This window comes from Gallus gallus, chromosome 2 (assembly GCF_016699485.2).
Source record: "Gallus gallus isolate bGalGal1 chromosome 2, bGalGal1.mat.broiler.GRCg7b, whole genome shotgun sequence".
In the NCBI taxonomy this organism is placed as follows: domain Eukaryota; kingdom Metazoa; phylum Chordata; class Aves; order Galliformes; family Phasianidae; genus Gallus; species Gallus gallus.
Genome location: NC_052533.1, coordinates 46,130,751 through 46,146,098, shown reverse-complemented (window position 1 = coordinate 46,146,098; position 15,348 = coordinate 46,130,751). Strand labels below are relative to the sequence as shown.

At 39.4% G+C, this 15,348-nt stretch overlaps 1 long non-coding RNA gene across 1 annotated transcript; it reads right to left on the bottom strand.

Moving 5' to 3' along the window:
- Positions 1–5: 5 nt before the first annotated feature.
- LOC107052519 lies at positions 6–15,305 on the bottom strand. The gene is made up of 5 exons (XR_003073652.3): positions 13,239–15,305; positions 12,352–12,791; positions 6,765–11,313; positions 4,142–5,776; positions 6–3,835 (listed from the first exon to the last, which is right to left on the bottom strand). It is a non-coding gene; the product is annotated as an uncharacterized LOC107052519 (long non-coding RNA).
- Between the last annotated feature and the right edge of the window lie 43 nt (positions 15,306–15,348).

The window sequence follows — 15,348 nt, the reverse complement described above, 5'->3', positions numbered from 1 at the left end:
CCCACTACAGCTCCTGCCTTTTATTATATATAATCCATTTTAGGGTCTTGGTGCCATGGCATTTTATAAAACATAAGCCAGAGGGCAGTGATCTGGCACACAGAGCATAACCACACACGAGTAAACTTGTGCAAGGGGTTTTGTGTTGAAAAGTACTTTTATCCACAAATGAACGGGTGAAAAGTACACAAATCTCTGAGAGGGCAGCATTTATAGCAATGATTGTTACACAAAGAATAGATATCAGATGAAAACAAACACACATAAATATGAAAAAAGAATGTAATAAATACATAAATAAAACAATAAAACACCCCTCACCCTCCCCCACCCCCCATCAAAATAAAAATGTCCGTCAGAAAACAAAATTTCTTGATATCTTTTTTACTACGCTTTCAGCTACTGGTTAAGGGCTGTAATGAACACACAGTAAGGCATAACCTTCTGTTGTCATGCACAGAGTATTTGTTCATCAACTAGCAATTTGGTGAACCAGACTGACGAGGAAAGGGCAGGAGTCATAGCTAAGGAGGAAGATGTTGATGTTGTACCAAATGAAAGATCTGCATTGTAGAAGTCATATAATGTAATGGCAAGTGTTTAACAGCAAAAGTGTGATTTCTAAATTCTGTTACTGATGATTGTAATTGCTCAGAGTGATCTATGCCCTGGCATTATCTGGACAGAACAAGAGGCAAAGCCTCTGCCAGCAAATTGCTTTACCTGTTCCTTAGCAGTAAAAACGTTCCTTATGTTGAACTGATAGATAACAAAAACTCTTGAGAGTTCTGAGAAAGAAAAGATCTGACAGTACAAAATCGAGTGCCTTGAGCATCTCTATTTCTGACTCATTAGATTCCATGGTTTCTATGCAAACTCTTGAAAGGATTCACATTTTGATTCATCTTGTATGCTGACAACCAGTCCCCGGATATTCTATCCAAAAGGATGTGAAGTCCTCAGTAAATACATTCATTGCTCCATGAACTCAGCTCCTTGGTAGCCTTGTTTTTGTATCTTGTATTTCTTGGCTGTCTCTTATCCCTTTAGATACAATAGCACACCTCTTACCTCCTAGATTCTGATCCATTTGGGACTGAGATTCTATCCCAGCCTGCAGACTCTCTCGTGCTTTAAGAATATGTATACAATCAGTTATGATAAAACATGGAGAATCATCAAGGTGCACATAGCATACAAGCCAAGTAACGCAGCTTGTGAAGCCCTAGACTTACAAATAGCAGGAGGTAGTTGAGCTTAAGCTGAGGTAATTTTCTCTCAGCTAAAGAAAGATGTGATGGCAGCTCTCAGTGCCCTGCCTCAATATTAATAAGAAAATATCTGCCTGATTTTAGATCCTGGCAAACTAAGAGGAAGATGATGAATGTTTCAGAGGAAGGAAGGTTGCAGGAGACAAACTGGAAGGCACTTGCCTTGCATGCCAGTTCTTTCTTTCATTATTTCTCTTGAACACTTCGTGAGGCTGATTAATGCTGCCCAAGACATTCTACTGTCGTGTAAAACACAGTATAGGTTTCATTACTCGGTGGTAATAAATGGCAACAATCCATCAAACAAGAAGAAAATAAAGTCACTGTAATAAGTTACTCTTTACATTATATTAAAAAAACACATGCTGCTTTCATATGGTACTTTACTCGGCAGAACTGTCTTACAGTAAATAAATCCAGTGACACATCTTCTGTCACTATCCCACTAATGTTTACTCAAAGATATGATGAAAAAACCTTCAGCTGTATTTTTAATAAAACCTCTTCCCATAGCAATTCTTCCTCTTTCATCTTCGTATACTCTCTCAGTGGAAACCCCCATCTAAATTGTGCAATGAAAAACAAGAAGGTTAATGAGAAAAGGCCTACAAATTAAAAACAAAAACAAAAACTAATAACAAATAACAACCAAACTCACCTCAGACTATAAAAGTAACTGGAACTTGACAGTGTCTCTTGCAGACTCAGCATTTTATAGGAGCCAATGAACTTGGTAAAATTGAGAGAAGCTAGGATAAATATAGACTTTTTAAGAAGAACCAGACAGGGGTAGTGTTGATCCTGTACACCATGCTTTATTTCACCCCTAGCACTGGCATACCAGCCTCCCTTCCCAAAGCTTAAATCAAGCGCCTTCCTGTATATTGTGGATGGAGCATATGGAGAAATTAATTCAGGAAGAGGCTTTTCCACAATTATGAATACCCTGACAACCATGATGTAGTGATAGGACAAGGGGTAATGGTTTTACACTGAAAGGGTATATTTAGATTAGATATAAGGAAGAAATCCTTCGTGGTAAGGGTGGTGAGGCACTGGCACAGGCTACCCAGAGAAGCTGAGGATGCCTCATCCTTGGAGGTGCTCAAGGCCAGATTGAACTAGACCCTGGGCAACCTGATCTAGAGGGAGGCAACCCTGCCCATAGCAATGGGTTGGAACTAGATGGGTTTTAAGGTCCCTTTCAACCCAAGATGTGACTGTAGGATTCTTGACTCTTCTGCTGCTCCTAGTTTCTTCTTTTCTGTCCTCTGATTCTGCTATAGAAACATGAAATGTAGGTTTCACAGACTAAAGGAGCCCTTTCCCATGAGCAAGCTATACAACTTAAGTCAATAGGTACACTCCTGTTTTATTTTTGCTGTTATCTTCTAGTTACTCTAAAAACATTTCTTTATATAAAAAGGCACTTATCCTAGTTAGTAACGATCTTTCATCTTAAGTCCTAGAACTCTGACAGAAGAAATACATTTTTCAGAAACATGGGTCTTGAAAATCGCAGTTTTTTATCCCAAACACCCCTTTCCCTTGAAATTTTACTTTTTTGCTCTCTCTGAGAACAGTAATATGAGCAAAACTTACATCTGAATTATTACAATTTTCTTCAAGGTTTTTAACAATTAGCAGTGTACTGAAGAGAACAGAGAATACATCCCTAGCATATGACAAGACCACTTTTTGTTCTGTCAAACAGATATGGGCTTTGGCACCAGGACGTGATTGAGAGAGCAGCTCCCTGGCTCCTGTGTGGGAGATGGAAGTTCTGAGATGAAGAGCTCTCCATTGATATTTGGTGGAGAGAATAAGACAGGTAGAAAGGAACAAGGTACAGAAGTACAAGTTTAATTTGCACGTAAGCGTTTATTCATTCAGAAGGCTTTCTACTTGAGTAGAGTAGAGTAACCATCCACATAATGGAGGAAACAGATAACCATGTAATGGTATGGATTAAGTGCTTGAGTTAAGAATGCTGATAGTAAAAGATCTCAGTAGGTTTTACAGAAGTAAAGCACAGAAGTCAAAAGAAAATGCATAGCAGACTTTAAGGGGCTACTGCTAGATGAGAATCCAAGTTGAAAAAGCAGGAGTGTACTTGAGTACAAACGTGCACATGCACAGCCACATACTCTTTGCTGAAGTGGGAGACATTGATAGCAGAGTGACAACTGTCATCCAGATGAGGCAGCAGTACTGGGGCTGCTATAGCAAGAGGCAGGAGCAGGAGTAGGACAGCTGGCTAGAGCAGCCACTAGAGCAGCAGCTTGAGGCAGGGAAGTGACCAGGAGAAGAGCCGACCGCTGTGGCTACCAGCAGGAGAAGGACATACTTTTGTGATTTAATAATCCCAAACTGGGCAGGAACTGGAAAGCAAGGTGGTCAGTGTCTTTATTAAGAAAACCAGAGTAGAGGTCTGTAAATAGCTCTTAGAATAGCTCTCAATCTCCTTAAAGGAAGGTCCAGTTGGGCATCTCATGATGTGTGGTTCCTCTCCTCATTGTCTTTTTTTCTTCTTATCCCTATAGTCAAATCCTGTTTTCTTTTTGCTGATGGGTGAGAAAACTAACTCAGCACCAGAATGTTCAGTGTAATTTGTTCAGGTTTCTAGATTTATATTAATAATTCTAACATCATTTATTTGATTTGTTGCCAATTTAGTTCTGTCATGAATACAGTAGAAAATAGAAGGCTTGAAAATTTAAACCAAAATTATGTTATGATTACAATTACTTTTCAGAATCTTTCAACAATGTTAAAGCTTATTAATTTAATAAAACTCTTGAAGCCTGGTATCTGCTGGCATACAGAGACTTTTGCCATTAAAGAAGTTTCCCACCATGCAAATGCCTTACCTATATAACTGTTCTAAGAACCATATCATACATGCAAAGGACATGATCCTCTGATTCATGAGACAATCTTTGTGCAGAAGCATGGGCTTTTTATCGAAATCTCTGGACAATGTTGATGGTTGCTTCCTGTGATAATACAGGCCCTATAAATATAAGAACATACACAAAATAATCTCATTGTAGTATCTGCACGCTAAGCATTAGAGCAAGATTAGAGTGTCTTAGAGGAAATGAATGAATTCTGAGAAGTCTGAAAGAATGAGACGACAACAAAATAAAACCCACCTCTTATGTTTTAAAAAAGAGAAACAACTCAATTACAAAACTCAGATCATTATAAGTCAAAACAAAACAAAGCAAGGGAGAGTGGAAGGAGAAGAAAACATGTAAGTCATAAAGATTTATTTGTTATTTTAAATGATGAATTTTATAGAGACTTTAAGAGAGAAATAGATATAAAAAAGGCAAAGAAACCAAAGAAATCACCCCAAAAATATCTTTGAAGCAAGCTAGCAAAATCTGGTGTCTCAAAGTAAAAGACCATGGCTGACTGATAAGCAGAGGCAACTGAAATAAGCAGGAAATAAGTAGTAATAAGTAGTAGTGGTGAAGATTGACTGTTAGGAAAAAAGTCAAAGCATTTTCAGGGGAATCTAGGTAGACCAAAGCCATGGATTACACCAGCAGAAGTGGATTTGCTCCCTGAAGTCACCCCAAATCAGAATAACATTTCTATTATTAAATATAGCATACCCAATTCCATCAGTTTTCTTCTATAATTATTTTTTTACTACTGCTCACAGATCTTGAAAAGGAATTCAGTGAAAAAGAAAAGCTCTCTGTCATTATCAGATGGAATAAAATCTGTTTAATTAGATCCCATAATCTAATAAGAAAGCAACACATTTTCAGATATTTCTTCAGTAGCTAGCTTCTGACAAAATAGCTCTTGGGAAAAAGCTCTCAGTTCACCTCGTGTTCCTACACACACTGGTGGCATAAGCCAGTGGGAGTCTGATCAAAGTATCCTGCCTTGTCTGCCAACAGGTAATAGGCTCTCAGCTGCTGTACTGTCTCCTCATGCTGAGGTTTCCCTGTGGTGCTGTCATCAGAGAGCACTACCACTGAAGTGTTATGGAGATACTTCCATTCCAGTCCCCTTGTAGTACAACCACACAGTGCAGCAATATGCCTGCAATACCTCTGCCTGGGAGATCATGGCACAGGAGCAAAATGAGGTGCCAGAGAGGGGTAAGGCCCTTAGATGCCATCCAATTAAATCAGAATTAATCTAATATTTGCTGGTTCTGACAGTTGAAAGCCAGAAACCGTGAAGTTAAGAAAAGTTACTCAAGATACATATAAAACTGCAAAGGAATCACAGCAGTGGATGCAATACTTGAAGGATGTTGCCTTCTCTGGGAATCTGGCTCATGCCTGAGACTGTGCTTTCTTTGTAAGTGACTGATTGCAGCCTCAGTATCTGCAAAACCTCTTGAGGCCACAGGAAAAGAGCCAGCACGCAGGCAGGTAGGGTACAGATTGGATCTTTCTCATGAGTTTGTGAGTTAGAAGAGAGTCCAAAGGGCTTTATCCAGCAATTTTGGATCACCAAGAGTTCTTCCTCCTGCAAAACTAGAAAAGAATATCCATCATTCCTTTCTGCTAAGGGTAATCTCAACCTTTGTTTTTTGGTGATTAACTGTCCTTGCAGTAAGAGCACTTTATGAGGTGCTGCCCATGGTATACAGCTGGGTATTTGCTCCTGGGAAGGAGGACAGTGGGAATGTCAGTTTTTAAGTAGCTAACAGAACCAACAAAAAACACTTTCTGAGAGTTAAATGAGATGGATGCTAGCCAGAAAATATTGTGTCAGAAAAATCATTATGTGAATACATAAAAATACAATTGTAAGACTTCAAACAGTCAAAATATGCCATTAATCTATCTTGTAACCTGAGAAAAGTTTATGTAGATTTAGAAGAGGTACCGATAAAACATTTCAAATAGTAATATTAATAGTAATAAAAATGACCAAAAGACTCAGCTTTTCGATCATTAAACAACTATGCTCAGGGGTACACCTCTTGGAACATTCATTAGACCTAAGAGGAAAGAAATCATTAATCACTGAACTGAGGAACAATTGTGCCACACCACAATACCGTGTCAATATCTGTCACTCCATGACTCACTGCACTTAAATAGAGTCCTGTTACAGTGCTGCATGCCCTCAGATAAAATAGTGGACAGTATGGAAATGCACATAAAATCAATCTTCAAGACACTCAGAGGAGTTAAACATTATGACTCCTTTACAGGATTAATATCTCTTGTCTCCATCCATCACAGCTGTAGAGAATTTCCTTCTTCCTCTCTTGCTAAATCTCCTACATCATGTATTAGCATTACAGTAGTAGTTTGATTCTAAATGATATTGAGGAAGAGTGTTGTTATGCATGGATATTACTGCAAAATGTACAGCACTACTATCACACCATTCTACTTTGCATAGCTCAGCACTGCCTAAGCATACACCAAAGCCTGAGCAGTTCTAGATGAATGATAGTTCTGTTGCAGCAATGGGAAAAATGGTCCTATTTCAATTCCTCTTTAATTTTACCTCTTTAATGCTTAGAGCTCCTCTTCTCACTTGTTGAGGGAAGATAGACATTTTGCAACTGTTTCTCTGCATGTCTCGTATGTAGATGTAAACTGGTCGGCCAGATCTTCTACCCCTGCAGCAGCTATATTAGGAAGGAAGAGACTTCTCCCCAGTGGGAGATCTGCCTGGCAATTGTGCTGATGATATCGGCAATGAGTAAGTGTCACAATGAATTAACAAAGCTTAACAGAACTTATCCCACTGTAAAGTCCTGTGGACAGTCTAAAAAAGTTTCAATGTCTCAACCACTGGCGCACTGCTTAACAACAAAGAAGGAACAGAAACTGTGCGCTTAGTTTGCAGCTGGAATTTGGGAACCAAAAGTGCTTGCCAAAGAGGGTGGAGAGTTCATTGGAGGATGGATGTCCCTACTCCTTTCCCCTTCCCACACTCAAATTTCCCAGTTGCAAGAGATACCGACATGACCTACGTGATAAGTAACAGGGTCTCCACGACTCCCAACTCAATTGGAGGAAAGAGTCATTGTAATCCTTCCCCCCACCTCTCCCTTTTTATTTTTCTCTTGTCAAGTTTTATTAGAAGTAACACAATCATAGCTTATTGCCAGTAAGGTACAGATATGTACATATATATATATATGTATATACTCAGCATCTTGTGCTAAATATCGTAGTGGGAAATAAATAAGCATTTAACTGGTTGTTTGTTGTTGTTTCACCTTAATTTAACCTGAGGGAATTTCAAAACCTCCACAACTCTGATATGATTGGGTCGTGACATCTGCTGACTCCCAGTACATTTCTAGAGAGCTAATTGGCAAGAAAAAAATCAGAGCATCAAAGAATGATTGAGGCTGGAAGGGTCTCCTGGAGATCACCTGATCTAAACCACCTACTTAAGTAATGCCACCTATAACAGATTGCTGGGATTTTCATAGTGAAATAAAGATTTCAGAACTTCCTGAAAGTTACAAAGATATGAAGTATCAACTAACAAATTCTCACAGGGAATTGAAACTCCAGTTTCAAACAGCAACCCTACCACTCTTTAGCTTTAGCCTTCACGTATAGTGTTTGGCTTTAATGCCTCCACGTATAGTAACCAGCAGACTATCACCATATTTGTGGCAGTGGTTGTTGATTACCTACTTGTTACAGGGAAAGAAGTGCTGCAGTTTGGGATGTGTGGAAGCACTGTTCAACCAAGGCAGCATTCCCAGACATCCAAGAGCAGATCACATCAACAAACACCTAAAAAAGCACATACAAATTTATTTATTTATTTATTTTAGATGAGGTCTGGGGCCATCTGGAGGTGGACCGTACTTTGCAGGTAAAAAAATTATGAACAGATGAAACAGTAGCTTAGATTTGTAGACTTAAAAACTCTCTTGACTGCTCCCAGAACCTGAAAAATAAAGTGAGACTTATAAAAGAAATGCATGGATTGATAGCACTTTATGTTGTAATTTACTTCATGTGCCAATCCAAACAGGACTTATATCAGCACCAGGTATCTGTGTATTGGAAGAACAGGCAGTTGTGAGCACAAGACATGTTGATACTATTGAGACTGTTGGTTAATACTGACCAAGACAGCATACTGGAAAAAGAAAGATATCCTCACACTTCTGTCAGACATTACTGGTTACACAAGCAAAGAGAAGAAAATGATGAGGTTATCTGTGTAGCGGGGTCTGTGCTGTAGAAGATATCAACTCTCCTATGAGCTCTTCAGATTTGTACTCCCCTTGTACAACAAATGAAACATGCCATCAAAAGTGTCTAACTCTATCAGAATCAGAAGGCTACATTTGCACTCTAACAGGACTGTGGCTTGTCTCCAGCTACAAAACTGCCAAAGCCATGATGGTGCATCAGAATCTAACTTTGCACCTTCTCTAAAGCAAGTTCAGACAACTAAAGAAAAAAACAACCAACCAGCTTTGTCCGAAGATTGACTAAAGCATGCTGAAATGTACCAGGTCTAAGAGAAAAAAAGGGCAGTTTGGTTATACTGCTGGAAATTAAAATTTCAGCATGTATTATAAGCCACTTTATTTCTGTCAATACAAACACATCTGGAAGTAAGGCAGAAGTAGTGCCAACACCATTTGATCTACTGACGAAGAGGAAAGGTAGCAGCAAACTCTCCCCCACCACAATAATTTCAATACCAAAGAAATGTCCACTGCCCTATGTCAATTATCCAGCAGATAACGTGTGATATTTCTGGTTTTATATGCTGCCTAGCATGCAGCCAACTTTCTTTTAGGCACCTGATCACACCTGTTCTTTGATTTAAAAAGTAGCTAGGTTAGACCATTGTAACAACTGGAAATAGAGTCATATAACTGCTTTTTCTCTTTTGACTTGAGTCCTGCTTTATCAAGTCGTTTTTCCTGTAATGTCACATCAAAAAAAGTCTTCGGCTTTGACACGATAAGAGATATGCTCATTTTATTGTGCAGAATGTTGTATGTGCATAGGCAACAGCTGTGACAGCAGGAAGAGTGCCACATTATGAAGCTTTCATAACAATGTAATTATTAAGTCAAGTCATTCAGACATATTTTCCAATAACCGCTTTGTATGCTTGATACCATAATCAGTTGTGTTAGATGACTCAAAATGTGCCACCATTAGAAGCTTTCTGGCATATTTCTTCTCTATTCTCTTTAGCAGAATTATGATACTTGATGGTATCATGACATTTTTTGTTGGCGCCAGTGCCATGAAAGACTCAAGGGGGATCCAAGTGGGATTACTCATCAGCATTGTCTTCTCATTCTTCTTCGGCATTTTCAGATGTATCTGACCAATTATGAGACTCTTGGAAAGCCTCTTACACACTTGCAGCTGTGTTTCCTCCCCTGAACTACCCTAGGCAGCATATGACATTATTTAACTTGTCTTGACAGTTTCTCTACATTTTAGTCCCTCTTGAATGTCCAGGTCTGTCTGGTTCCTCACCAATGATCCAAGATGGCCTTTGAAACAACTGCCTGTTTGCCATCCCTCACGTACTTAGTCAGATAAGAAAGCCACTAAAAACATTCAAATTTAGAGTGCTGTTCATACCATCTAACAATTACGTCGGGTTATCTTCTGTTTGAAAAGCACACACTGCAAAAGTGTACTAGCGCATAACATTTAACAGAGTATTTTGAGAAAGATTAGAAAAGCTTACAAAATCTTTTTCCATTTGGTGGTAATGAATCACACTGTGGTTGGTGTTATCTCTCCTTGTCTTTTCAGTGTTTAAACTTCCCATTTGTCACAAAATCACTCATTGCAGCTAACTCAGCTAACTGTGGCCACCCAAAAGTTAGCTGTGTAGTTTTAGCCAGTCTTGAAGAGATAGGCAGTTCCGGCATGCAATCTAACCCTCTCTAAAATAGGTGTTTAAGATAAATAGGAAAATTAAAATTTGAAGGCACAAATATATTGTGATACACTGAAAGACTGCAGATATCTGCTTTATTCTTTCTAACTGCTGGAAACCAGATGAGGAAAATACACATACTGCTGACAATATAAAAGAAATCAGCTTTTGCCCAGCTGACCTGTGTCCAGACTTGACTCTAACAACCAAACTGATAGGTCTTAAAAATTGTAGTTTCCCCCTCTGCCTCTCCCACATCAAGTATCTGAGCTTTCTGTACTTCCCAATGCACACATTAGCATCAAGAGTTTACTTGGTTACGCTTCTAGTGTTTTACAATTTAGTTTTCATATCCTTGTTAGACAATTTTATAATCTCTTGGATTTTATAATCTCTTGGATACAGTAAGCAAGCTATACTGCCTAGTATAGAATCACAGAATCATAGGGTTTGGAAGACGGAGATAATCTAGCCCAACCCTGTTGCTAAAGCTGACTCCCTAGAGTACATTACACAGGAATGTGTCCAATAGGTTCTGAATATCTCCAGAGAAGGTACCTCCACAATCTCTCTGGGCAGCCTGTTCCAGTACTCTGCCAACCTCACAGTAAAGTTCTTCCTCACGTTCTTATGGAACATACTATGATCCCATTTCTGTCCATTGCCCCTTGTTCTGTCACTGGGCACTGCTGAAAAGAGCCTGTTTCCATCCACTTGACTCCCAGTCATTAGGTCTTTATGTAGGTTGCTCTGAAAGTAATGCCTCCTATTTATTTCCATGGAAACTGCAACAGATACAAAGAGTACAATAACACTATTTTAGAAAGAAAATTCTCACCTACAAAACATTATTTTTCAAAATAGTAACCACCATCATTTTCACCAGTGATGAATGAGGACTTGCATGTCATATTTGTAAAAATTTTTATGGCTGTCTGGAATATGGCTTATAATTCATGCTGCTGTCACAGCTGCTGAAATGTGCCAGTCATCACCTCGCTGTGCTCACATCCACTGTTTGGTCTCCATATATGTACAGCAAACTTCAGTGAATGTCAATGGGTGCAATTATTTCTGTGTGGAGGAATTAAATGACTCACCTTTGCTTCATACCCACTTACATGTCAGACACCATGTTGTCAAACCGCTCTTCCGCTGCCATCTGTTGCACAATAACAAAATGTTATGGAATATTGGTGGGAAGGTTCAGCCTCTTCAGCCATACCACCAAAATCTGCCTCTGATATTGTGGACTGTCATAAAATGAGGAACACTGGTTTTGGAGTAGCCTTCATATACACATTAATAAGATCTCCTCTCAATCTTCTCTAGGCAAAACAGTCCCAGGTCTTTCAGCCTTTCCTTATGAGAGAGATGCTCCAGACCCCCATCTTTGTGGCCCTCTGCTGGACCCTCTCTAGAAGTTCTGTGTCTTGAACTGTGAAGCCCAGAACCGGACACAGTGCTCCAGATGTCTTCACCAGGGCAGAGTGGAGGGGGAGGATCACCTCCCTCAACCTACTGGCCATACTCTTTTGAATGCACCTCAGGCTACCATTGGACTTCTTGGCCACAAGGCACACTGCTGCCCACCAGAAATCCCAGGTCCTTCTCCGTAGAGCTTCTTCCCAGCAGATCAGCCCCTAACTTGTAGTGATGCATGCCATGCTGGTAAATTTGTCAAGAATTCTATGAGTTATCAGAGCTTGTTGAAAGGAGCTACACAGAACCTGTAAGCAATATTAATTACATAACGTTGAAGCTGATAGTGAGGTGTAATCTAGGTATATATTCTCCAACATTAATCACTAATCACAATGTACCAGAAGAGGCAGGGTATACTTGAAGACAGTGTAATATGAAAATCATAACTTGTAAAAACAAAAAACAAACAGCAAATCCAGTATCAGAGGTGAGATGTAAGTAACTGAGCTGTTTCATGTGTTATCTTCACTTCAAGAATTTATTCCTTCCCTGCCCCATCTTTCCCCCAGATGATAATCAACTAGAAAAGTAAACAGCACTTTCTCGTGTCTGCATTAGTCCTTCTGTCATTCCTCAAAAAAAAAAAGGTAGTCTTCCACTAATAATTTTCAGTAAGTGATGTTTTCAGAGTCCTAATCTTCACTTTATCTAATCTTTATCCACTTTTGCTTTCACTTGAGAGCAAATATGAAGCAGATTGTACAAAGATACTTACATAAATGTCAACTAACTTTGCTGTTTTCTTCTTTCACTTTTCAGTTTTGCTGCAGTAGTCCATGTTAAAGCACATCAGTACTGACACTTATTCTGTTAAAGCCCTGAGAATCCACATCAGTGCTACTGCAATACTATCATTCTTTACATTTTTCCTTGCTGGCTGAACAGTCAATGTGATTGATGACAGAACGTTCAGTTATGCTGAAAGTAGCTACTAGTAAAAGACACATTTCAGTGAGTCATGGATAAAGAATTAAATGAGAAACAGAACTTGTAATTGGAAACTGGCTGTAAGTCAATTTTCTTTAAGAAGCAAACCCCTCTTTTCAGTTGTGACTTATTCTTCAACTTGAAACAAAAATTCAAGACAAGAAGTAGGCTTGCATGAACTGCAACTACCCAGGCTGAAATCCAATGCGGCAGCATGACTTCCAGTGCCTGAAAGATATGAAAGGATAATACAATCCAAACTCAGAACAGAGTGATAATCAAGATGTGAGAAAAACATAACATACAGACTGGGGGGAAAAAAAGGTGGAAATAGAGAAGAAATATTTCCCCACAAAATAAATTACGCACACAGTGGCAACTTTTTGAAAGCTTCAAATATTTCTTCACGAAAGCAATTTTGTGACAAATATTGCTTCATGAAAGTTTATTTGGTGACAAAATAAAGAAATATGAGAAGAAATATGAGAAGAATGTGGGTTTGCGAAGTAGCTACAGCTACATATTATTTGTATAGTTAATTTTAAAACTACTGTGTTTATATCTGAAAGAAAAAATACATAGACTTCCCTTGTAGACAGGAAAAGATTATTTTTTTTCTCAAATCCGACTGTTAAAAGAGATAATGTGTACAGGAAAGAACATATTCTATTTGACCTCAGATGTCTGTGACTTGCAGGATGATTATAATCGTGCCAGAGAAGAGAGTGACTTCCACAAAATATGTATCAAAGCACTGTAATATCATCATGCACAACCCATCTGTTTATGAAAAATGTCCATTGCAAGTTCCTACAACTTCTGCCTGTAAGAAAACAGTCTCTGATCCTTTCCTCCAATGCAGTGAATGCCACCTTCTGGTTTACAGCTTCCAGTACAGATTTCAGCACTGAGCTCTCGGGAATAAGCTCAGCAAATCCTATTCACTTCAATAAATTCTGAAGTAGGTGTTGTGATAAAACTGGAGCTCCAAAGAAATACTTAAACTTAACATTTACGGATTGTCTCAATAAACAGCCTGGTGGTAGAAATCAACACCGCCGTGCAAACAGGCTAGTTTTGCATTAAACCATCCCAACCAATTGTAAGTGTTGTGTTAGATGCATCTGGACAAAAATTCTACAGCTGTAGGAAAATACCAGTGGGAGAGAAGAAAGCATGACAGAACACGCAAGTCCAAAGGAGGTCCCACTGAAGAAGTTATTCCAAAGTGTATGCCAATTATACATGGTGTAAATAAGGGTTTTTAACCAGAGGTATTAACAAGGCACATCTGAAGAACCTACCTAGATGGTGAAAACGAAAAGAGAAAAAAAATAAACAGCGATCACTTTTTCCTTTCTTTCTCCAGTTGACTCTCTTTTTTAAGGGCGAAACAATTCTAAAGGAAGAGTCTGAGTGACTGTGGGAAAGGAGAAGTGCTGGTAATCACGCTGCCACTCAGCTGTTTGTATAGTACCACATGTCTCACTCAGAGCTGTATAAGAAAGTAAGTGTGAAGTTTTAGTACAAACTCATTACTGATCTGTCAGCTGCCACCATTTCCTCACTACACTCCTCCGCCATTCACATTTCTCTTCAGGATCCAATTCTGCTGGCGTACTGACACAATATACGAGTTGCTCAGGATAGAGTACATCCACTTTAAAAAAAGCTGCTGAAGTGATTCATACCCACAAGGATTTGATATTAACAGCATCACAAAACTTCCTGATCTTACTGTTTCCTAATTTTGAAATAACAACACCAAAAACAAAGAGTGCGAACATTAGGCAGGACCAACTGGGGCAGCAACAGTCAAGACACTTCATCTTATGCTATGGCATTTTTTAGTGTATTTTTTCATGAGATAGCAGTAGAAACTTAATAGGGGACTTGCTGTTTCATTCAGGGAGTTGTGTTGAGTCGTGAGTCCTATGTTAATTCATTTTCACATTCATTACTGGCACTGGTGAAGCCTGGGCCACTGCTACAGCTCAGGCAGTGGTCAGCAGTGTCAGGTGCCCAATCTAAGTGCACATTTTCTGGGACTGTAGTTCTCAGAACCAAGGGGATAGACATAGTGCAGAGCTTGTCTCTGCCTTACTCCAGCTGTGTCCATACTGCACTGCAGAGGGAGCACACTCTGGCACACATGATGTATTGCTACATGTATTGGCAACTGTAGTAGGCACTGGTCAAGCACCAGCTCTTCCAGCAGTCCCTAACCACTCAGCAGGCTCTACCACAGGAGCTCTGACTGCTTCTAGTCATCACTACACGCCACAGAATCACTGCAGGAACATGAGGACTGATGTTAGCATATTGGACGATTCCGAATTCTGTAGCAGACTAGTGCTGAGGTCCTCCCATTTCTCTGTTCTAGGGCCATGCATGCTAGAATTTAGTTGATAGGACACAATGGCAGACAGGAAATTGCTATGGCTCTGTCCCATGGAAAGAAGGGTTCACCTGTACTCACAAATGACTTCAGAACTTAATGGAGAGCTTTGGTTGCAAAGAAGCAGAAAAGGTCTAGCATCATTCCTTGCAGTCTGACTGTCCTAACCGTAACTGATGAATACATACAGGTCCTGCAAAGTGATGAAACACGAGATTTGGTGCTCCTGCCTAGGGTACTACCTCCATGAGCACAGAATTGGATAAAGCGCTTTTCTGCATCTGTTGCAACAGCAACAAAATAAGCAATCAATACAAACAAGTCCTTCCCTCCCCTTCCCCCACCTTTTCTCCAGTCAAAAAAAAAAAACAAAAAACAAAAAAACAA